At 48.7% G+C, this 25446-nt stretch overlaps 1 protein-coding gene across 3 annotated transcripts in view; it reads right to left on the reverse strand.

The window, feature by feature from the left end:
• LOC146871423 (sodium channel protein type 4 subunit alpha-like) overlaps positions 1–25446 on the reverse strand; it is a 1828482-nt gene that overhangs the window by 239309 nt on the left and 1563727 nt on the right. The gene's annotated exons all lie outside the window — the stretch shown is intronic.

Genomic DNA, 25446 nt, shown 5'->3' on the forward strand with positions numbered 1-25446 from the left:
GAGCTCAGCCTTAATCTCAGAAGTAAACATCCATATTTTTCCACTCACGATCACCTTAAGTCTAGCAGGATATAATAGATATGCTTCCAGACCTAAGGCTTGAAAGGGAGCAATCATCTGCCTTAACTTCCATCTCCTTTCTATAGTAAAGTGACAAAAGTCGGGTCTAGCGAAGAAAGAATTACCTTCGAAAACCCTTCTACTATCTGGTCTTGCCTTACTCAAGATCTCCTCCCTGAGTAGAAAGTTCCCTAGGTACACTAATATTGCCCTCGGGTGATTTTGCTGCCCATCCCTCCCTGTCCCCCCTGTGGCCTGAGCTTTCTTCATAGTGAATGGGAACCTGTGTGCCCTCTGTACTTCTTTTTCCCACTGCCACTGAGATTCTGGAAAGGCCCCCTTCAAAAGATTAACAACAAAATGTCTAACATCCTGTCCTTCTGACCCCTCCGCCACACCCAGCAGTCTAACATTGTTCCTCCTCTGCCTATTTTCGAAATCCTCCATCTTCCAGCACATATCCGCAGCCATTTTTTCTTGCTCCGTCTTGAATAACTGCCACCTCCCGACATCATCTTCAAGTTTGCCGGTGCGCTCCTCAACCTCTGTTACGCGATCCACCAGTACATCATATAGTTTATTAACCTTTCTTAGGCTGTTTTGAATTTTCTTTGATGCCTGTCTAGCCCTACGGCTTTCTGTCCTTGCTTCACTTTGCATCTGCTTCATTGTGGTTAGCAAAGTGTGGAAGGGATCCTGCTGAGGGGGGGTAGGGCCAGCTATCGCACCCTCAATAACATTACCGGATTTGCTATCATCCTGGTATACTTGCGAGGTTGCGGAGTAGTCCCACAATAACCGTCTATCTAGGTCTCTAGATGATTCAGAGTTCTGTCTTAACTTTACATAGCTTTTCTTCGTTGTGGATTCTTTCCCTGATGTGCTGGTATCAGAATCAGTGCTTTCCTGATTGCCCTGATCATCGTCCTCTGTGTTAAATTCAGATGAGAGTATTGAGACAGAATCCTCATTCACTGAGTAGAATTCTCCTTCCCCTTCTCCTTCTAGAGTAGTACAATCTTCTCCTCCCTGAGGGTGCTTGCCGGGGTTGGGCCCCTTTAAGCAACTCTGACTTTCTATGCTGCTCCTACTCCCCCAAGCTCCGATCGGTTTCATTGAAGAGTTCAGCTCCTCTTCCATCAACATTAAGGCTCCCAGCATATCGGCAGTAGTACCATCAGTAGTACCATCAGTCCTCGTATCCATAACCAGGCCCCCTCTGGGCCCCTCTTTCCCTCCATTATTGTGTCCTTTTTTCTGCTTACCTCCGATATCTGGCCCACCTGTCTCTTGTATGTGCGCTTCAGCAGTTCTCTGCTTATCTCTCGGCTCCAGTCCCAGCTCGCCTTGTTGCCTAGCAGTCTGACTCCCGCCGCCGTCTGTTACGTCCTCGAGGACGCTCCCCGAGGCCAGGATGACAGCGCCGTCAGTTTCGTTGAGGGAATCCGGCACCCCCGGCACCTCCGGCATCGTGATGAGCTTCGCTGGCAGCATCTCTTCCAAGGTAGGTTGCCGCATCCCCGCATCACGATTCTTCTCATCTCCTCTTCCGTCTCCTTTCCCAGAGTTCGCTTTATTCACGTTACGATCCCCTCCAGTGCTTTCACTATTGTTTTTAATAGCCGCACTAGTTTTCCTCGCATCTCCGTTTTTCACTTTCCTGATCGCGCCGGTATTCTTCTTCCCCACGGTAGTAGCCGTCTTTGAGCTAAGAGCTGCTATTCCAGTCTTCGCTGCGGAGTCCGCTGCCTTCTTCCCCTTCTCACTCGCCTTCTCTTGGTTTATCCGGATGGGCATTTTAGGGGCCATTAGATATCCGTCTAAAAAGCTCTTGATTCTTCGTTTAATACTGAGCCAGTCCTTTCCAGTCCAGAGCACTTGTTCCTTGATGTACTGAGCTTTCTGTACCCCGTTATACCACCAGCGTACAAACTCCATCACAGGTAGCACAACATCTTACACAGCAACTTTGTCCATAATGCAGGAGAGAGTAGATGCGACCTCTCAGCACAACGCGTCGGCGGCCATCTTGCCCCCGACACTTGGCAAGTCTATATGTTTTTTCTATCTCTGCGTTTTAAATCTTACTTCTGTTTGCTTTCCCTGCTAGGGTTTCCATCCCCCACTCCATGGTTTCAAAGGCTTTTTCCACGTATAATAATGTTACTGCGACTGAAATATGTTTTTTTCATGGAGAACAGATCTATGGCCTCAATAAAAAAATTATTATTGGTATATAGCAGCCTTTCAGAACATAGCTGTTTTGATCTAGATGTAATAGCAAGTTTGCTTTCCTAGAAATCCTATTCACAAGCACTTGAGCAGTTATTTTCTAATCAGCATTTACCAGTGTGACTGGCTTATAAGAATTTACACGTCCTGTTTTTCATTGGTATAACAAAACTCACTATTTTACCCAGTGGTTAATTTGTAAAAAAAATAAGTGCCGGGGATCTGTTCAGGAGGCAGCTTGCACCAGCCCATTTCTCTTGTTAGCGCCGCCTAAAACAAAACCATCCTCTAATCATGAAAGTGGGGCAAGGATGTGGTGTAATGGCCAGAGCTGCCAACTTCGGAGCACGGGAACCAGGTTCGAGTCTCGGCTGCGGTTCAACATCCTGTGATTCTGGGCAAATCACTCAATCTCCCCCTGTATATGAATGTGTCCTTAACTAGTGCTCCTGAAAGTGCCAGTGTTGATGATTGAGTGCTAGTGCTGAGCACCTGAATCCACCGGCTTAAATTAGTCTCTGTTTACAAGGCACAGATTGGAGTGAGATGCAGTTTTCACTTAATTGTATGCCATTGTAACTGAAAATAAATATGGCCCAATAACACGTTATTTAGTGCCACTGTACTAACATACATACATTACTACAGGGCAAAGGTCAAATTCAAGTTTTTACCACAGAAAGTTGAAAGGATAAAAATATTTTTTTACTTCCTCACAGACTGGCTGTAACAATTACTTTACACAGGTAAACAACAGTCCAAATAGTCATGCATCTCATCAGTGCAATCTTACCCCATTACAGCTGGGTGTTGGTTAAATACCACCTTCCATATTCGCCTCTTGTGAGTCATGGCCCTCCCCCAATCTCAACATTGGAAATAAACAGCATATCACACACTGCATATCTACTCCGCATATATGCACGAACGAAGCACAGCAAAGAATTAGATCGGCAACCGGGCACTTTTTCATCCACATTTCAAGAATGGTGTGCACTACTTTTCCTCCGGTATCATCTATGTGGAAAACACAACATGATTTCAAGAGGGTGTGTGATTCTAACCCACGAGTAAAATGGTAATAAAATGCATTCTAATGAGACCCCGGAATAATAGGTAAGTTTCTGTCTGAGAAACACGCACGTGACCTGGTGTTACAGTAGCACCCTGCTTAAGGGGACGCTGTCAAAGGCATGGGGCTCGTGGCAATGTTTTTGAAGCCCCTGGGCCACTGAGTAAAGTGGCCTCTTCCAGCTTCAATAAATCTACCAAGCCGGTTTCACTTTTTTTCCCAGACATCACAAACTAGAGCACAGTGAAACTGTAGAATTATCAAGGGAGAATTTCCTAAATGTGGGGGCCTGGGGCACCACTACATTCTGTCACCTTTTGTCCTCTCAATCAAAAAAGTGGACTTTGTGTGAGCAGCTCCCACGAGGAACTGATGGAGTGCACATGAGCGAAGGTGCTTGTGCATGTGCATGTACGGCCGATAGGTCGGAGGTTGCTGAACAGATTCTAAGAATTAAGTTGCTGACAGTGATAATCTATGAGAAGTTGGCCTGGCATATGCTGTCTCCTAGTTATAGGGACTCCTTGCACCAGTCCAATTCGACTCTTATTGATGATAGGTTTAAGACAACCTTTAAAGAAAGCTATCCTAGTGGTAGCTGTGGAGAGCAGCCTTCAGGCTAAGTCTTGAAGGAGTATTAAGCTTATTGTTTTACCATAATAACCTCTTGAATAACCAAATGAAAGAGTAGTCCACACAGGTATATATATAAAATATATGTATTGATTCTAGACAGAATCCCACAGTCTCTTTATGAAGCTGTGGCAAAGTTACAATATCAAACAAGCATTGACACACTCCTGAGGCGGAAAGCCGGGAGGCAGCTTATTTTAAAAATTGTTGTTGCTATTATTTCTGTTGTTTTAAAACTCACTTACCCTCACTTCTCACGCTTGTAAAGCGGACTCAGCGCTGTCCTGTAACTAGGCGTGGAACGCTTTCCAGCGCCTCGCTCAGCCCGCAGGCCACGCCCCCTTCAGAGGCCACGCCCACCGACCGTCACTATAAAGGGGACGCTGATTGCGAGCGCTCCCATTTGTCGTGACACACTCCTGAGGCGGAAAGCCGGGAGGCAGCTTATTTTAAAAATTGTTGTTGCTATTATTTCTGCTGTTTTAAAACTCACTTACCCTCACTTCTCACGCTTGTAAAGCGGACTCAGCGCTGTCCTGTAACTAGGCGTGGAACGCTTTCCAGCACCTCGCTCAGCCCGCAGGCCACGCCCCCTTCAGAGGCCACGCCCACCGACCGTCACTATAAAGGGGACGCTGATTGCGAGCGCTCCCATTTGTCGTGACACACTCCTGAGGCGGAAAGCCGGGAGGCAGCTTATTTTAAAAATTGTTGCTGCTATTATTTCTGCTGTTTTAAAACTCACTTACCCTCACTTCTCACGCTTGTAAAGCGGACTCAGCGCTGTCCTGTAACTAGGCGTGGAACGCTTTCCAGCGCCTCGCTCAGCCCGCAGCCCACGCCCCCTTCAGAGGCCACGCCCACCGACCGTCACTATAAAGGGGACGCTGATTGCGAGCGCTCCCATTTGTCGTGACACACTCCTGAGGCGGCAAGCCGGGAGGCAGCTTATTTTAAAAATTGTTGTTGCTATTATTTCTGCTGTTTTAAAACTCACTTACCCTCACTTCTCACGCTTGTAAAGCGGACTCAGCGCTGTCCTGTAACTAGGCGTGGAACGATTTCCAGCGCCTCGCTCAGCCCGCAGGCCACGCCCCCTTCAGAGGCCACGCCCACCGACCGTCAGTCCATTCTTCTATAAATCATGTGCTTTCCTCGGAAGCGCAGCGGACGAGCGCAGCGGGCGCGACGATTGCGTGCCGAAGGTGCGCCAAAGGAAAGCCCGTCTGCGGCCGTCCGCGACCGACCGGGACTAGGGGCACCTCATAATACCCAAACTTTCCATTACTCCAGGGCCAACCTTTTGGAGTGCAATAAGAACAATGATCATTTACTTCTATCAAAGGATACACTCCACCAGCTCTGTAAGCATGGTATCCTGAGCCAAGGCTGTCACCTTTCCACTCGTGCAGCATGTTTGGCTCCATCCAATCCACCCCCCAATTCGCTCACTATCCTTTACCTCAACACCCGTTCCCTTGTCAAGCATCAGATGGACATCTTCCTGTTACTCGACACGGAGAAACCTGACATCCTTCTGCTGGCAGAAACGTGGCTATCTCCTACCTCAGCACCCGATATCATAGCAGCTCTACCACCTGACTACTATATTATCCAGGCAGACCGCGCCAGCGTGAAAGGAGGAGGTGGAGTTGCGGCGATTATCCACTCTAGCCTGGATGTCACTACTCTTACCTGTCTGACACTAGCCAACACAGATAATCTTGTACTAAAAATTGCCACTCCTCACATGACTATAGAATGTGTCCTCTTGTATAGACCGCCCACCTCAATGCCATTGTTTCCCATGGCCTTTAGTGAGCAAGTTGCTAACCTAGCTTTGGATCACGCCAGGGTTATGTTAGTAGGTGATTTCAATTACTGGTACAAAGACCCATCAGAGGGCTCTCAATCGGCGGAACTGACTGACCTTCTGTCTAACCTCAACTTCAAGCAACTGGTGCTCTCCCCCACTCACGATAGAGGACACATATTGGATCAGGTGTGGTCTAATACCACTTGCGTGACCTCCCCGCTAACCTTGCCTTGTCTATGGTCAGACCATCTTATCCTTAAATTTAAGATTTGTGTTACTCACATCAGAACCACTGTGCCAATTGCCGGCAGATTAGCCAGGAATTGGAACGCTATGGATAAGACTGTTTTTTTACAGTCATTAGCTAATGATGTCCCCTCCTTGGACAATGACATAAATCTGTCAGTTTCTTCTCTAACCGACTGGCTACAAGCGGCCAGCAATCTCCATGCCCCGTACAAAAGAATTAAACTTGCACGGCGCACGGATGCCAATAGATGGTTTTCCGCCGACATGAAAAGCAGGAAACTGACTCTCCGTCATCTTGAGCGCTTGTGGCGCCGTGATTATGACATTGAGAGAAAAATTAAATATACTAGGGCGAGGAAGGAATATATGAATGCCATCTCTGCAGCAAAGGTGGAGTATTTCTCTTCTCCTATTCTAGACTCATCAAACAAATCTAAAGATATCTTCTCTGTCTTTAATGAACTGACCAACTTGGAGAATGTCCGTCCTAAAGTAATCCCCACTCAGTGTCTGTGTGACTCACTGAATTCTTACTTTAGTGACAAAATCACAGACATAAAAACTAGCATTCCCCAATCAAAGACCCTAATCACGACCGGCATGGCAATAAAGACTGGCTCTGCCACCCTTACCAATTTTCAACCCATAACTCATGGCCAGCTCTTGGAATTAATGATGAGAGTCAAATCTGGCTCCCCACTGGATATCTGTCCCCCTCGTATCTTGAAAGAATGCTTTTCCACCTATCCAACCCCTGTTCTTGCCCTTCTAAATGACTCCCTCTTGTCGGGCATAGTCCCGTCCGCTTTCAAAGAAGCCACGGTCATACCTCTATTAAAAAAACCCGTGGCGGATCCTGGATGTAAGGCAAACTACAGGCCCATCTCCTTATTGCCTTACTTGGCAAAAATTCTAGAGGCACACGTGGCGAAAACTCTCTCTAATTTTTTGGAGGAGTCCTCCTGCTTTGACCCTCATCAGGCTGGATTCCGGCCTGCACACTCTACGGAGGCAGTGGTCACTGCAGTTCTGGACACACTTCGAGACTGCGCAGATAGACATTCTCCCCAGGCCCTGGTGCTTTTGGACCTGTCGGCCGCGTTCGACACGGTCGACCACAACATCCTGGTCGACCGTGTCGGACAGGCCGGCATACAGGGCGTGGCGGCCTGCTGGTTGAGGTCCTTCTTGGAGGATCGCTCCCAAGCGGTGCGTCTGGGGGACTTGATCGGTGTTAAACAGTACATCCCATGTGGAGTGCCACAGGGTTCCTCCCTGTCACCCCATCTTTTTAACATATACATACTCCCCCTTATACAAACCTTGAGGGACAAACAGGTGAGAGTTTTTAATTATGCAGATGACCTGCAGCTACTCTTCACCATTGATAATTCCGAAAAATCTATGAGTCATTTCCAGTCAACCATGAGGTTTATTAAATCCTGGATGGATCAAAATCAGCTGAAACTAAAGCCAGGTAAAACCGAACTGGTACTGACTGGGGACAGTGCTAAGTACTGGGGTCCTCACTATTGGCCTTCAGATCTGGGTCAAGCTCCGCAACCATCACCATCGGCAAAAACGCTTGGAGTCATTGTGGACAGTGACCTTTCACTAAAAGCACAAGTGGGACAAGTGGTCTCCAAATGCTTTTTCCAGCTAAAAAAAATCAGGAAGGTCAGGCGACTATTAACGCCAGAAGCTATTACCCAGGTTGTGATCGCCACTGTTCTGTCCCATCTGGATTACGCGAATGCCATCTACCTGGGTCTCCCAAACTATTTACTCAAGTGTCTCCAGATGGTGCAGAACTATGCTGCTAGGTTGATCCTGAAGCAACCAAGGTGGCAGGCGGCGACTCCTCTCCTCATCAAGCTGCATTGGCTTCCGGTCATACAACGTTGTTCCTTCAAAGCAGGTTGTATGATCTTTAAGTCACTACACGGCAAAAGCCCTAAATTCATTAATCAATTAATCACCAGATACGTTCCCTCCCGTAACCTTCGTTCACTCCACCTAGGCCTTCTCCAGACTCCTTTAAACTTAAACGTTCTGGTGGACGTAGATTTGCCATATTGGCCCCCTGCCTATGGAACACCTTTCCCCTGGAAATCCGGTCCTGCCAAGATCTCTTACCTTTCCGGAAAGCACTGAAGACCTGGCTTTTTAGACAAGCTATTTAATCCATCTTTTCTACCTTCGATTGTGTTACTGTCAATTTTAGCGCCAAGAAACTAATCAGTGTTAGTGCGCTCAATAAATGATTTAATAACATAACATAACAATAAATAGCACTATTAACATTGGGCCCCAGGGGGGGACCAAACCATATACTAAAAAAGTGGTATAAGAACCACGACAATTCTACAGATAATGCCTAGGGCATTTAGGATCGCTGGCACCTTAAGAATCTACCCCAGGTTATGAGTAAGGGGACCCACGGGAGGCGCGTGCAGTGCAAGTAGCTGCTATCGGGATCTCTATTACAGCCTATGGAGAATGTCACGGTTGGAAATACACAGTTTAAAAATACTTCTAGCAGGAGTACAAAGTTAAAACTTTAGACTTAAGCTTTTGAAGAGCCCACTACCACGAGAGTACCGAGGTACCACTTTTACCTGCCCCAGGGAAGCCGGGTGCATAGGTCGTTTCTGCTGTCGGGTCGCGGGCTGATTTTCAATGGGAAAATAGTCAAAAGTTCTGCTAGCCAAAAGCGTCGATGATTCCGTGAAGATCAAAGATGTGAAGATTGTAGAGAAGAACCTGAAAGCAGAGGGGACAGAGTCTGGGTCACGGCAAAGTGACCAGGAGGCTCAAAGCAAAGAGCCCTTCGATGTCGGGTGCTTCAGGTGGAAAGTGGTGTAGCTTGGATCTGCAGCCACGGGCTCCGGGAGGCTTCAAGGAAGGCCAGCTTCGGGAGGGCGACTGTCCCACGTCCGATGAGGGGCGCTGCGGTGTTAGTGTCCGGATTGGATCCACTAAGCCTTGGCAACCGCAACCCACGAAGGATAAACAAATCGGCTACAGTGCAGACCCACGAGGTCTGGGAGAGGTCTCCTTTGGAGAGACTGTAGAGCAGGCCTGAAGCAACCAGGGGAACTCTTGTTTCTTGAAATAGACCTCCACTAGGGCCCACAAGTCGAGAGACAAGGGACCGCGGGAGGCGGCAATTTGGAGTGCGTAAAAGGGCACCCACGGGCCACCGGAGGGGGCTAGGGCGCTGGTCTTTGGCACAATTGCTGTAGAGTGGTTGGCTCGAAAACGGGCCAAAGCACAACTTCCCCACTGGTCAGGGTCGTGTGCTACGCAAGAGGTGGCCGGTGTCCTGGGGTATTGGGGATCTCGGCACCCACGCGGTCCACGGTGCCCAAACTCGTTGAGCACACTCACTGGCCTCTAGGATGCGCTGGAAACCCACCACAAGGTTTCTGGAAGTCGTCGAAGTTCGTGAGAGCAGCGAAGTTCCAACCGGGTCACTTGCAGTGTTTCAGGTGCCTGCTAAGCAGGGGGATAACTCCTTTATCCCAAGGGAGATTTCTTCCGTCAGCTGGGCAGCAGCAAGTCGAAGGTCAAGACTGTAAAGTTCAAGATTAATCTGAGGCTCTGGGGCCACGTTATTCACCTTTATCCCCAAGATTAGGGGAGTGTCCAGAGTAGTGTCCACCAATGAGAGGTGAGGCGGGAAAGGGTGGCTACACCCTCTCCCCTTTGTGTGTTTCCCGCCTGGGCGAGGGGCAGGATGCCCCTGAACCGGTTCCAAGCGGTGTATGCAGAATGAGGTCTCTGCAGCTGCCTACGTGCAACTCTGAAAGGACATTTGGTGCACCCACCCTGTTCCAATCCACATTATCCTGTCTGGGGAGATGCCAGCACCTCCCTGCCACAGGAGCCCTATTGTCCAGCTGGCGAGGCTGGGGTTTTCCCCAGCAACAGCCAGCCAGGGTTGTGTAGGTGGCGGGTAGTAGCCATTTTGTACTGCTTGTGCACTTTAAATTGGTGTCTAAATTCTGCCGCTTTTCCCATATCGCCCCTCTAGCAGGGGGGAATCGTACCCTCATGCCCATGGCTGGACTGGGGGTATGATTCCTACATGTTTGACACCAAACACAATATGGTTCTGTGTAGCCATTCTCAAGTTATTGCGTTATCGCGATAGACTTATAATGCGGTTAAGAGTATATGGTATGGCTACTACACTACAAACAACCCAGCAATAATTTTACGAAGGTTGCAGAGAGGCCCTATTCATGTATACCTCAGCACCCTGCCTTGTAGGATTACCAAGGCCTGCTATAGGGGTGACCTATGAGAGTATATGTGTTGTAATGGGTTGGGATATAGGGTACCTATATCCCTGTAAGGGGTGCTAGCACCACCTTACCCAGACTACAGTAGTGGTCTGGTGGTGTCAGTTTGTATGGCTGTCCCAGTATGGCACAATAAGTGCTGCAGCCCTGGTAGGCCTACTGAGGGACCCATGCCCTGGGTACCTAGGGTACCATCTACAAGGGACTGTCAGGGCATCCTCAGCATCCAATTGGGTTGTACCTAGGGTACTCACATCGTTTAACAGAGGAAGCAGATAGGCTGGGGTCCTGGATAGCAGGGCCACAGCCTGGCTAGAGTCATAAAACAGCAAAAACATCTGCAAAAAGTTGGGGGCAACTATGCAGTCGATGCCACTCTCCTACATAACCCCCCCCCCAAACGCAGGGACATTAAACTAACCTTGACCAGTTGAGTCTTCATGTTCTAAGTGGAAATATCTGGAGAGGCCATCTGCATTGGCATGGTTGCTCCCGGGTCTATGTTCCACTGTATAGTCCATCCCCTGTAGGGAAATGGACCACCTGAGTAGTTTGGGGTTTTCACCCTTCATCTGTTTTAGCCATAGGAGGGGCTTATGGTCTGTTTGAACAATGAAGTGAGTGCCAAACAAGTATGGCCTCAGCTTCTTCAAGGCCCAGACCACAGCAAAGGCCTCCCTCTCTATAGCTGACCAACGTTTCTCTCTGGGGGTCAACCTTCTGCTAATGAAAGCTACTGGTTGATCCTGGCCCTCCTCATTCAGTTGTGATAACACAGCACCTACCCCCACCTCTGAAGCATAAGTTTGAACTATGAATTCTTTGGAGTAGTTGGGGCTTTGGAGCACTGGAGCAGAGCACATTGCCTGTTTTAGGTCATCAAAAGCTTTCTGACAGCTGACAGTCCACTGAACCTTTTTGGGCATCCTCTTAGAGGTGAGGTCATTCAAGGGGGTCACAATGGATCCATATCCCTTTACAAACCTCCTCTAATAACCAGTCAGGCCCAAGAAAGCTCGAACCTGAGTCTGGGTGGTTGGAGCAACCCAGTCCATTATGGTCTGGATTTTGCTCTGAAGTGGTTGAACCTGGCCTCCACCTACAAGGTGACCCAGGTACACAACCTGACTCTGCCCTATCTGGCACTTAGTAGCCTTGATAGTGAGCCCAGCCTTTTGTAGGGCTTCCAAAACTTTCCTCAGGTGGATCAGGTGATCTTCCCAGGTGGAGCTAAAGACAGCAATATCATCTAGATATGCTGCACTAAAGTCTTCCAGGCCTGAGAGGACTTGGTTCACCAACCTTTGAAAAGTGGCAGGTGCATTTTTCAAACCAAAGGGCATCACAATAAATTGATAATGCCCACTAGGGGTAGAAAATGCAGTTTTGGCTTTTGCAGACTCAGCTAACCTTATTTGCCAGTAGCCAGCTGTCAGATCAAATGTGCTCAGATATTTGGCTGAGGCCAATCTATCTATGAGCTCATCTGCTCTGGGAATTACATGAGCATCAGTCTTAGTGACTGCATTGAGTCCCCTGTAGTCGACACAGAACCTCATCTCTCTCTTACCATCCTGGGTGTGAGGTTTTGGTACTAGGACTACTGGGCTAGCCCAAGGGCTATCTGAGGGCTCAATCACTCCCAACTCCAACATCTTTTGGACTTCTGTCCTTATGCAGTCCCTGACATGATCAGGTTGCCTGTAGATTTTATTCTTGACAGGCAGACTGTCCCCAGTGTCCACTTCATGAGTGCACCAGGGGGTCTGACTTGGAGTCAGAGAAAACATATGTCTATAAGACTGAAGAACTTGTCTACAGTCAGCTTGCTGCTGGTCAGTGAGGCTGCCTGCCAAGGCTACTCCATCAACTGACCCATCGTCAGGGTTCTGAGAGAGCAGATCTGGGAGAGTGTCACTCTCTTCCTCCTGTCCCTCATCTGTTGCCATGAGCAAGCCCATGTCAGCCCTGTCCACATATGCTTTCAACCTATTGACATGAAGTACCCTGTGGGGACTTCTGGGAGTGCCAAGTAGGTAACCTCTCCCTTTTTCTCCAAAATGGTATGGGGTCCACTCCACTTATCTTGGAGAGCTGCTGGGGCCACTGGCTCCAACACCCATACCTTCTGCCCTGGCTGGTACACCACCAAGACAGCCTTTTGGTCATGCCAGGCTTTCTGTAATTCCTGACTTGCCTCCAGGTTTTTAGTTGCCTTCTTCATGTACTCAGCCATCCTGGAGCGGAGACCAAGTACATAGTCCACAATATCCTGTTTAGGGGGTTTGAGAGGTTGCTCCCATCCCTCCTTCACTAGACAAAGTGGCCCTCTAACAGGATGGCCAAACAATAGTTCAAAGGGGCTATAACCAACCCCTTTTTGTGGCACCTCTCTGTATGCAAAGAGAAGGCAGGGCAGAAGAACATCCCATTTTCGCCTAAGCTTTTCTGGGAGCCCTTTGATCATACCCTTTAAGGTCTTGTTGAACCTCTCAACAAGACCATTGCATTGTGGGTGGTAAGGGGTGGTGAACTTATAGTTAACCCCACACTCCTTCCCCATTGCCTTCAGGTAACTACTCATAAAGTTTGTACCTCTGTCAGACAATACCTCCTTAGGAAACCCCACCCTGGAAAAGACTCCCAGGAGGGCCCTTGCCACCACAGGTGCTGTGATGGTCCTAAGGGGAATAGCTTCTGGGTATCTAGTGGCATGATCCACTACCACTAGAATGAACCTGTGCCCAGATGCTGTTGGTGGGTCCAGGGGACCAACTATGTCAATCCCCACCCGCTCAAAGGGCACCCCCACCACAGGCAATGGTATCAGGGGGGCCTTTGTGGATTTACCTGCCTTGCCACTTGCCTGGCAGGTGATGCAAGAGCTGCAAAAGCTCTTACAGTCTTCACTCATCTGGGGCCAATGAAAGTGAGGGACAATTCTGTCCCAAGTCTTGTTTTGGCCCAGGTGTCCTGCTAAGGGAATATCATGGGCCAGTGTGAGCAGGAAGCCCCTAAACTTTTGAGGTATGACCAACCTCCTGGCTGCACCAGGCATGGGGTCTCGACCCTCAGAGTAAAGGAGCCCTTCATCCCAATAAATCTTATGGGTCCCACTGGCATTCCCTGCAGCCTCGGCAGCAGCTTGCTGTCTGAAGGGTTCAAGAGTGGGGCAGCTCTGCTGCTCCAGGCTCAAGTCTGCCCTAGAATGTCCCCCTGCCCCCAAGAACTCAACCTGATCAGGTTCCAATTCCTCTGGGGCAGTTCCTTCTTCAGGAGATAGATCCTCTTCTGCTAAAAGAGTCTCTACAGACTGTTCCTGGGGGGAAGGCTCTGCCTTACCCCTGCTACTCCTCCTCTTGGAAGGTCCTTGGTCCATTTTTCCAGGATCCAAGGCCTGTTCAGTTCCTGTCAGCTTTGCTTTTGACCTTGTCAGGGCAAACACTTCTGCTGGTATACCCAACATTGCTGCATGGGTACTTAGCTCCACCTCAGCCCATGCTGAGGTCTCCAAATCATTCCCTAGTAAACATTCAACAGGTAGGTCTGCACTCACCACAACTTTCTTGAGGCCAGTTACCCCTCCCCAGGAGAAGTTCACAACTGCTAGAGCATGGTCAGTACTAACGTTGCTTGCATTGCTCACTTGGTAAATTTCCCCAAGTATGATCTGGTTAGGGTCTACAAGGTCCTTAGTCACCATGGTGACACTGGCCCCTGTATCCCTGTAAGCTAGTGACTCCCTTCCATTAATTTTTGGCTGTTGTCTGTATTTGCCCAGACCACTGGGGCTCACAAACAGGGACAGGTCCCCGTCACAAACTAGAACAGCCTGAGTAGGAGTTCTGACTAGGCCAGAGTCCTCTCCAGATCCCAGGGTCAACCCTACTATGCCCTTGTTCTGTGTACCACCACCTATGGTTGCACTAGGGGGAGCAGCTGCCTTAGGGGCAGGTGGAGTGGTACTTGTGGAGTCTTTGGCCTTATTACAATCTGAAGTCCAATGGGTCTTCTGCTTACAGAACTTACACCATGGCTTCCTTGGTTGTTTAGCTTTATTAGCTTGGGTTTTGTCAGATGCAGATTTTTGGGGCCTGTTGAAGACTGCTGGTCTTTTCCCTTTTCCCACCCTTCTCAGAGCTTTTGGCATCTTCCTTTTTAGTTGTACCCCCCAAGGACTGGACCTTCTTCTTAATCCTGGTTCTGACCCATTTGTCTGCCTTCTTTCCCAATTCTTGGGGAGAAGTCAGATCAGAGTCTACCAGGTGCTGATGTAAAAGCTAGTTCTGACAATTATTAAGAATCTGCTCCCTCATTATGAGATTATACAATCCTTGGTAATCATTCACCTTACTGCCAGTTAACCAACCTTCCAGTGCCTTGGTAGCACAATCAACAAAATCTACCCAATCTTGATTCTGTGCTTTTTGGGTATCTCTGAACTTAAGTCTGTATTGATCAGTGGTTAAGCCAAACCCATCTATTAAAGCATCTCTCAAGATATAATAATCATCAGCATCCTCTTCTCTTACAGAGAGGAGATTGTCTCTACCTTTGTCTGCAAAGGAGAGCCACAGGATTGCTGCCCACTGCTCTACTGGGACCCTCTGTACTTTACAGGCCCTCTCAAGAGCAGATATCCATTTGTGGATGTCATCCCTGTATGATAGGGGGGCACAATCATGTGGAGGTTCCTATTGTCAGGGACTTTCTCTCTAACTCTAGGGGTTTCATTACTGCCACCAGGGGTCTCTAGACCCCACTTTCTTGAAGCTTTCTGAAGCTCCAGGGACTCCCTGTCTAATGCTAACTGCTCTCTCCTTAGTTGTAGCTTTGCCTGCTCAAACTGGAGCAATCTGCATTTCCTCTCTTGGGAGGATTCTCTCCTCTGAGGAGAGGCAGAGGTCCTTTTGGATCTCCTAGAATGGTTGGACCCCACTGAGGGGGATCTGTTCCTTCTTGGATCCACCACTCTCCCTTTAGGGATGGAGAGAGTGCCTTTTGGGCCATCACCTCCATGTTGTGAGTGGTCTGGTTCTTCCAGGTCAGGATCTTCATCCTCTTCCTGGTCCTCATCAGAGTCCTCTCTTGGAGGGTCCTCTTCTGATGGATGCCCACCCAACCTGTCTACCCCATCAGACCCTAAAGTCTGCTTAAAGTCTGCTATGAGCAGGATTTCCCTGAGACGTTGGGTATTGGCACCTTTGTTTGTCTTAAGTTTCCTAGAGGTGCACATCTCCCTAAGATCAGCAAAGGAGAGATGATCATATATGTCGACTGGGACCCTTTGGGGTCCTTCCAGAGCCTTATGGGCACCTGAACCTAAAGACATTTCTAGTGTAGTGATAGTGGTGTATCTACCTACACTAGGTGTGGCCTACTGATCCCTTTCTTGAGTTGTAGTCAAGGTGTGCTAAACCCTCTACACACAACTCCTAAGTTCAGTAGAACTTATTGTATTCTAAGCTTGAATTTATATGTACCTTTGGTACCAAGTGGCTTTCACTTTAGAAATTCAATTTGTTATCTGGTAAAACAATGGCAAGCTTGAATGCAACCGCTGCACACCAATGTGAGAAGTTGCCTGGCATATGCTGTATCCTAGTTATAGGGACACCTTGCACCAGTCCAATTCGACTCTTATTGATGATAGGTTTAAGACAACCTTTAAAGAAAGCTATCCTAGTGGTAGCTGTGGAGAGCAGCCTTCAGGCTAAGTCTTGAAGGAGTGTTAAGCTTATTGTTTTACCATAATAACCTCTTGAATAACCAAATGAAAGAGTAGCCCACACAGGTATATATATAAAATATATGTATTTATTCTAGACAGAATCCCACAGTCTCTTTATGAAGCTGTGGCAAAGTTACAATATCAAACAAGCATTGATAGACACAATAAATAGCACTATTAACATTGGGCCCCAGGGGGGGACCAAACCATATACTAAAAAAGTGGTATAAGAACCACGACAATTCTACAGACAATGCCTAGGGCATTTAGGCACCTTAAGAATCCACCCCAGGTTATGAGTAAGGGGACCCACGGGAGGCGCGTGCAGTGCAAGTAGCTGCTATCGGGATCTCTATTACAGCCTATGGAGAATGTCGCGGTTGGAAATAAACAGTTTAAAAATACTTCTAGCAGGAGTACAAAGTTAAAACATTAGACTTAAGCTTTTGAAGAGCCCACTACCACGAGAGTACCGAGGTACCACTGTTACCTGCCCCAGGGAAGCCGGGTGCATAGGTTGTTTCTGCTGTCGGGTCGCGGGCTGATTTTCAATGGGAAAATAGTCAAAAGTTCTGCTAGCCAAAAGCGTTGATGATTCCGTGAAGATCAAAGATGTGAAGATTGTAGAGAAGAACCTGAAAGCAGAGGGGACAGAGTCTGGGTCACGGCAAAGTGACCAGGAGGCTCAAAGCAAAGAGCCCTTCGATGTCGGGTGCTTCAGGTGGAAAGTGGTGTAGCTTGGATCTGCAGCCACGGGCTCCGGGAGGCTTCAAGGAAGGCCAGCTTCGGGAGGGCGACTGTCCCACGTCGGATGAGGGGCGCTGCGGTGTTAGCGTCCGGATTGGATCCACTAAGCCTTGGCAACCGCAACCCACGAAGGATAAACAAATCGGCTACAGTGCAGACCCACAAGGTCTGGGAGCGGTCTCCTTTGGAGAGACTGTAGAGCAGGCCTGAAGCAACCAGGGGAACTCTTGTTTCTTGAAATAGACCTCCGCTAGGGCCCACAAGTCGAGAGACAAGGGACCGCGGGAGGCGGCGATTTGGAGTGCGTAAAAGGGCACCCACGGGCCACCGGAGGGGGCTAGGGCGCTGGTCTTTGGCACAATTGCTGTAGAGTGGTTGGCTCGAAAACGGGCCAAAGCACAACTTCCCCACTGGTCAGGGTCGTGTGCTACGCAAGAGGTGGCCGGTGTCCTGGGGTATTGGGGATCTCGGCACCCACGCGGTCCACGGTGCCCAAACTCGTTGAGCACACTCACTGGCCTCTGGGATGCGCTGGAAACCCACCTCAAGGTTTCTGGAAGTCGTCGAAGTTCGTGAGAGCAGCGAAGTTCTAACCGGGTCACTTGCAGTGTTTCAGGTGCCTGCTAAGCAGGGGGATAACTCCTTTATCCCAAGGGAGATTTCTTCCGTCAGCTGGGCAGCAGCAAGTCGAAGGTCAAGACTGTAAAGTTCAAGATTAATCTGAGGCTCTGGGGCCACGTTATTCACCTTTATCCCCAAGATTAGGGGAGTGTCCAGAGTAGTGTCCACCAATGAGAGGTGAGGCGGGACAGGGTGGCTACACCCTCTCCCCTTTGTGTGTTTCCCGCCTGGGCGAGGGGCAGGATGCCCCTGAACCGGTTCCAAGCAGTGTATGCAGAATGAGGTCTCTGCAGCTGCCTACGTGCAACTCTGAAAGGACATTTGGTGCATAAACCCTGTTCCAATCCACATTATCCTGTCTGGGGAGATGCTAGCACCTCCCTGCCACCGGAGCCCTATTGTCCAGCTGGCGAGGCTGGGGTTTTCCCCAGCAACAGCCAGCCAGGGTCGTGTAGGTGGCGGGTAGTAGCCATTTTGTACTGCTTGTGCACTTTTAAATTGGTGTCTAAATTCTGCCGCTTTTCCCATATCGCCTCTCTAGCAGGGGGGAATCGTACCCTCATGCCCATGGCTGGACTGGGGGTATGATTCCTACATGTTTGACACCAAACACAATATGGTTCTGTGTAGCCATTCTCAAGTTATCGCGTTATCGCGATAGACTTATAATGCGGTTAAGAGTATATGGTATGGCTACACTACAAACAACGATTTTACGAAGGTTGCAGAGAGGCCCTACTCATGTAGGGGTCCCCCCTCACACATACCTCAGCACCCTGCCTTGTAGGATTACCAAGGCTTGCTATAGGGGTGACCTATGAGAGTATATGTGTTGTAATGGGTTGGGATATAGGGTACCTATATCCCTGTAAGGGGTGCTAGCACCACCTTACCCAGACTACAGTAGTGGTCTGGTGGTGTCAGTTTGTATGTCTGTCCCAGGGTGGCACAATAAGTGCTGCAGCCCTGGTAGGCCTACTGAGGGACCCATGCCCTGGGTATCTAGGGTACCATCTACAAGGGACTGTCAGGGCATCCTCAGCATCCAATTGGGTGGTACCTAGGGTACTCATATCGTTTAACAGAGGAAGCAGATAGGCTGGGGTCCTGGATAGCAGGGCCAGAGTCATAAAACAGCAAAAACATCAGCAAAAAGTTGGGGGTAACTATGCAGTCGATGCCACTCTCCTACATAATCTCACATGTGTATGCAACAAGGTGCAAACAGAGTGACAAAGTAAATGCAAGTGCGGTGTGAGAAAAACTATTAAACTTTAACGTAGTCTGCCACTGCCCGGCCCGGGACAGGGGAAGGCTGGATGAAGGGCAGCAGAGGCCGTTGCAGGGCCTTTAAAGATTAACCCTGTTACATTGGACTTCATTGCCGAGCCGGAGCTAGCCTACCACGCCGTTGACCTTTGCAGACAGTGTGACGCCACCCACCACGCTCTCACCCCCTCAAAAAAAGCAGCGTTGCTACTTACAGTTACTGCTGGTGGTGGTGGTGGGCAGCCGGGCACTGGCCGGCCTGCCTGCCTTTATTCAATAGGCAGCCTAGGCCTGCTGCTGCCTGCACTCGACGGCGGGGAGGGTGTGTGCGGGTGTGCTTGGGGCGTGGCACTTTGAAAAAAATCTACGCACGCACAGCACAGCTCTACACTCGCAAAACCAAGTACAGCCCCCTGCCCAATGAGTGTCTCCCAGCCTGCCCATTGGCAGCAACACCGACGGGCCGCAGCCCGTCACCCGCCGCCTGCAACAAATTTGAAATGCACATCGTCATTGAAATAAATAAATAAATAAAATGAGTCGGGCGGTCTGCGCGCGCAGAGTCTGAGCCAGAGGTAAATTAATTTTAGATACTGAATGTAGTAGTCTCTAGTCTACCCACATTCACATTGCCTGAAATATGACGTGCAGAGTCAGAGTTGCAGACGTGTGGTGTTATGTAGACCCGGCCCTGATAAATAAGTGCCGGTGGTAAGCACCGGAAAGCACCAGCACAAATTAAGCACTGATTTTACCATTATAAAATGAAGGTGGAGTTTGCACCTTGCCATTTACCAATAGCTTACGTAATGGAGAGAAAGATTTTCAAAATGTCTTGTAAAATTCAGACGGAATCCTTTCCTCCTTGCATGCTTTAAGGTTCAGTGGACTTGGTAAGCTAATAAGATGGTATCTGCATCGCATTAACAATTGTAACTAAATACTTCCTTTTTTCAGTGCTACGATGCTGTGTATATTTTTTTTTAATAAACAAATTTTTATTGTTTTTGGGAGAAATTACACACAACAAAACATAAAAGAAAAGGAAGATCAGCAAAAACACGGAGCACAATAAATCATAGACATTTTCAGGAGCATGACATCCCACGATACCCTGCCCCATCAGGCGTACACAAGCGCAGAAGTTGAACAAGGTATAGCAGTCATTCCACAGTACCCAGCCATTTTCCCCACACCCTACGTTACTTCTTGGGACATCCTCTTGCCATGTACAGGGTTTTTTCTTGGGTCGCGCACCAGTCCAGCCCCCCCACGCCATCTCCCAGGGTCGGGTGGGTCAGGGCATTTTCATGTCGCCGCTATGTCGCGCTTGGCTACAATCATGGCCGTGTTGAAGAATATCTTTTCATTTCTGGTCCCATCCAACCCAACTGTGATCCCCAGTAAGGAGTGACGTGGGTCATGGGGAACCGTCCATCCCAAAACCTCTGTAAGCTCTTCTTCAATAGATCCCCAGAATCGCGCAAGGTGGGGGCACGACCATACCACGTGGAAAAAATCAGCTGGGGCGTGGCCACACCTAGCACAGGACGCATTTGGGCACATGCCCGCACGATGACGGCGCAAGGGCGTGAGGTAGGCGGCGTGCAGGTAGTATAACTGGATCAACCTAAGCTTGGCGGAAGCTGTAATCGTCTTTGGTGCCATAAGGGCGTCCTGCCAATCTGCTTTATCAAGAGGGCCCACCCAATCCACCCATTGGTCCCGCAACTTGTCCAGCGAAGTGGGAGTGTTATTGACGAGAGTGCAGTAAATGCGGGAGATAGCCCCTTTGCCCAAGTCTCCCAACATAGTTTGCACCTCGGAAGGGCTGTACTCCGGGAGACTGGTCTCGTCTGTGAGATGTGTGTGGAGGGCGTGCCGCAGCTGCAGATATCTATAGAATTGGGATGGGTGAAGGGAGTAACGGGCCTGGAATTCTTGAAATGAATGCAGGTGGCCGTTGGCCCAGACGTCCCCGAGTTGCAAGATTCCGATAAGGTCCCACGATTTAAACCCCAGCAGCCCACTAACCTCGTGAAGCCAAGTTCCCTGCCAGAGGGGTGTGCATTGGGTCAGCCTACGCGTCCAGCGAGTGTGGCGTAGAGAAGCCCGCCAGGCTAGCAGCACAGAACGTGTCGCATCAGGCAACTGAGACAGAATGGTTCCCCCGTACATCATGGACTGAATTTTGGGTAGGCCCAGTTCGCTCAGCTCAAGCCGATAGGCTGAGTCGGACCAGCCCCCGTTGAACCAATCGTGGATTACTAGAAGACGCGCGGCCAAAAAATAAAGGTACAGATGCGTCATCCTCATACCCCCATCAAAGGAGGGAATCTGGCAGGTGGTCAAGGCCAAGCGCGCTCTCCCCCCACTCCAAAGAAATTTAGTAGCGAGACTGTCCAGTTCCCTGAACCAGGTTCTGGGGAAGCAGAAAGGGGCATTCTGAAGGACATAGAGGAATCTGGGGAGGGTCATCATTTTGAACAGGGCGACCCTCCCCAGGGGATTCAGAGGTAGTGTCTTCCATTTTTGAAGGTCCTCCTTGGCCTTCTTCACCAATGGGGCTACGTTAAGAGACCATCCCAGTTCGGGAAGAAGGGTGACCCAAATCCCCAAATATTTGACCGATTGATGCCGAAGCGGTATGGTGGATTGCCAATCGTAGCAGTCCCTGGATAGGTGTAATGGGACCAGTGCCGATTTCCCGGGGTTCAGCCGGAGACCGGATGCTTGCCCAAAGGACTGCAAGATCTGAAGGCACTGCGGCCCGGATACGGCGGGTTCGGCCAGAAACACCAGGACATCATCGGCATAGAGGGCAATCTTGTCCGCCTCTGTATTGGGCCATTCCCAGCCGTATACGCAATCGTCAGCCCGCAACCCAGAGGCCAGGGGCTCCATCGCCAGGGCGAAGAGTAGGGGTGAAAGAGGGCAGCCCTGCCTTGTCCCCCTGGTAATATGGAAGGCCTCAGATAGCACTCCATTGACCAACACGCGCGCTCGTGGGCGGGCGTAAAGGACACGGACCAGTCCACCGAGTCGAAGGCTTTTTCGAAGTCTATAAAAAGGAGTGCTAGGTATGGAGTGAGGAGGTGCCGGCGGGCCAGAGCCAGCTGTAGCCTCCGAAGACAGTGTCTGGTCCCACGCCTGGGCATAAAGCCACATTGATCAGGGTGAACCAGCAGGGACATATATGGCTTCAGTTGCTGAGCAAGTATGGCAGCATACAACTTAATCTCCGTGTTGATAAGGGAGATGGGGTGATAGTCCGTGCAGTGAGATGCTGTGTATATTTTTGTATTATGTTCTAGGAATAGATTGTCACAATTTTACATTTATGACCCTGTGCTTTAGCTGACTATACCAATATTTTTCAAGTATGCTCATGTTCATTTGCTGATACATCTTAAACTAATACTGAAGCAAATATTTTTTGGCCTCTTCCTATTCATTTCTATCTACTTCTGATTTGGTATACAAAAAGTACTTTTTTTTTGCAGTGCTAATATGTAGCTCATGCGAGGTATTCTGCTTCTCTCTGTTGATTTTGATAGTCTGAGAGATAATCGTAATCTACGATGTGTTTTTGAAAGTGTCCCAGACCAACCCTAATTCAGCTACATCTAATTTAATTTCAGAATATTGTTTTATAAAATGGTTTATTTCTGAAATCCAATCATCATCATTAAATCATTTTTCTTTAATTACCAACCTTGTTTTCTCTTTTAATGTTTTTTGCGGGTATCCTAATCATTGTTGCCCTATGATCAGAAAACCTGTTATATATTTGCCTGGTTACAATTGCTTTTACCACTGATAAGATGAGAAAATAATATCCGAGGGAGGTGGCTGAGTCAACAAATGATGATGTACTGGATTAGTCAATTTGTTTGGGATTATTATGTCTCTCTGGATCGAACAAATCCAATTCTATTTTAGGGTCCTAAAGATGGCTACTACTTTGTGTCAAAGCAATCTCTTTTTGCATCATGTATATATGTATTCACTAAGAATCTTCTCTACAAGATGGTGCCCGCGTCCAGGCCCACAAACCAAGGCTAAGTCTTACAGTGTTCTTCTACCACAGCACAAGGATTTATCAAAAGAGAGGTAGGACTAACACTCCTTTACTAGATTCATAGCAGATCTTGAGGGGGAGAAACTGTAGTAGGACAGCTCCCTCTCCTAATCAGATGACTAAAGGCAGAGGTAGGACTACCTCCTGACACATTCTTTCAATGTCGGACATCTGTCTTAGCTCACTCGTCTTGAATAATTGCCTACACAGTCCCCTGATATACAGCAGTAAGTCTCTCACTTCTCAGGCACACAGCCTACTCACCTGCACTTATTAAATTCTATCTTTACCCACAGCTTGTCTATTTTTTCTTCTCCCCTCAACCCCCCTCCCAGTCCCCATAGTTTCTTTATGTAGTCTACGTCCCCCATTTAACCTACCTCCGAAGTCTATAATTATTGCATCTAACTACCCACTCCACACATACTCTGCCTACCCACTAGGTCTTCTATCGGCCTATTTATACTTTAATTGTTAGATTATAACTAGCTGCACCTCCATAAACTCCTCACTAGGACCCCTCCCTCACCAGGACACACTACCAAAATGGAGATAAGTTCTGATCCCACAGATCTAACGCCTTCATTATCAACTACCCGCCTAACCTCTTAAAAAATGCCACCAAAAAACATAAACATCAAATACTCAAGGCCAGACCTGAAACTTTTATCTTAGACGTCTACTTCTGTGCAAACAAGAGCAATATAGTCCATGACCTCATCTTCTTTACCAGAAAACGAGCAGGCTGGCAGAATGTTTTCGACTCCATGCTTCGAATATCAGACACTAGGAAAATACCTCATGGTCTCAAATGAACGATGTCGCCTTTGGTCACTCTCAACATTAATGCCACTATCACCCTCTACAACAATGGTATCATCCTAATCCAAGCCTCCAATGTCAATCTAGCTAAATTGGTCAATATCTTCTTTACACTCAAAAACGCGGTCTCGGCGAAATCCAAAGACCCCTACCCACACCCTACCAGTAGACAGGACCTAACCAGTCCTCCCCCACCACAGCTGTGAGGTCCTCACTCTCTCAAAAACATTCATCTCCATTAGTCGATCCCAGAGCCTCTCAGTCCCCTGTCAAACTGGCCCAACCCTCTGGACCCTGACGCAGAAGGCAGGCGGGCCTAAGGGTTCACTCTGCCCGCAGTTCTCCAGTCCAACACTGGCTGATTCTCGTGCTGAGAGGTTCCCTCACGCCCTACCGCCATCGCTCCCAACAAATGACCCCTTTTCCTTCATCCCTCTCCCCACGCCACCAGCTAGGCAGGAGACATGACAATTGCACTCCACGGACCATGAGTGGTCAAACCCATTTAACCCGGACTAGACGGTCCATGACACACAGGTTAATGGCCCTCCCACCCACTCTCCTTTACCAACCTCTCCATCCAAGCATCCAGCAATACCTCTAGTCCATAATGACCAACTCACCCCCCCCCAAAAAAAAATCTGCATCACCGCCTTAGACCCCCAGGGCATACATCGAGGCCCCCCATCCGCCAGATCTCCCAATACAACCTCTACCCCTCACCCAGCACCCAGGCGTGGTGGCGCACCTGGGCGATATATCTCTCCAGTTGCACCTTCTTTCCGTCGAACTGCGTGACTTGAAAGCCCTCTTGTTTGAACATTTCACTTGATCAGCTCCCTCCTCTCCTCTGCGAACTTTCCCAGAGTCCCCTCTAGTGTTAGAGTTCGCCCTGGCCAGTTCACCCCCCCTCTATATCGCAAACCATACCCCTACCTAACGCCCCCTCCCGTCCCAGAAGACTGAAGACCTATCTTGCGTCTAATGATATTGATGACCTACTCAACTCTTACTCGCCTACTATAGACATCAACACGATCCCTCCAGGGCAAATTCAAGCCATCCATCCTAATCCGAACAGAGAACCCCCTCACAATCTTAGAGTCATTAATAATGACAACCTCGTGAGAGCGATCATCATCCAGACTCCGCCCTCCGGTACAACTTAAATGCATACTACTCAACTGTAGGTCAGCCAGTAAACACACCTCTGATATCTTCGACCTCATCCAACACAATGAGTTAGACATCATCATCTTCACCGAAATATGTCTTAACTCCTCCTCCACTCCTATCCTAGACCTCCTATTGCCTCCTACCCACGACATTATTCGGTTAGACAGAGCTTTGAAGCTGGGTGGTGGCCTAGTTGTATACATCTGAGCTCACTCTCTGTTTCCCACTTGGAGTCTTCTACGCCACCCTCCTGCGAATACCTTTGTCTTAATACTTCAAGTAACAACCTTTCGGTGTGCAAACTTCACACTTTTTACCACCCCCCGGGGGACAATATCCCCTTCATCGAACATTTAATGGAAATCATCTCTGGCAATGTCGACTCCGGAATGTCCCAAATCTTCCTCGTTGATTTCAACCTTCACTGGTCTAACCCCAATGATCAAGCTGTAACATGCCTTAAATCATTTTTAAGTGATCATGAGTTGATTCAACATTGTGACCGGCCAACCCATATTAAAGGAGAAACTCTAGACCTCATCATCACCAAAGGACACACCATCACACTGGATACCATTACCCCTTGCAATTGGTCCGACCATCACAGCATGTTCTTTTATATTAACAGGG

The sequence above is a fragment of the Triturus cristatus genome, chromosome 1_1 (assembly GCF_964204655.1).
Source record: "Triturus cristatus chromosome 1_1, aTriCri1.1, whole genome shotgun sequence".
Lineage (NCBI taxonomy): Eukaryota > Metazoa > Chordata > Amphibia > Caudata > Salamandridae > Triturus > Triturus cristatus.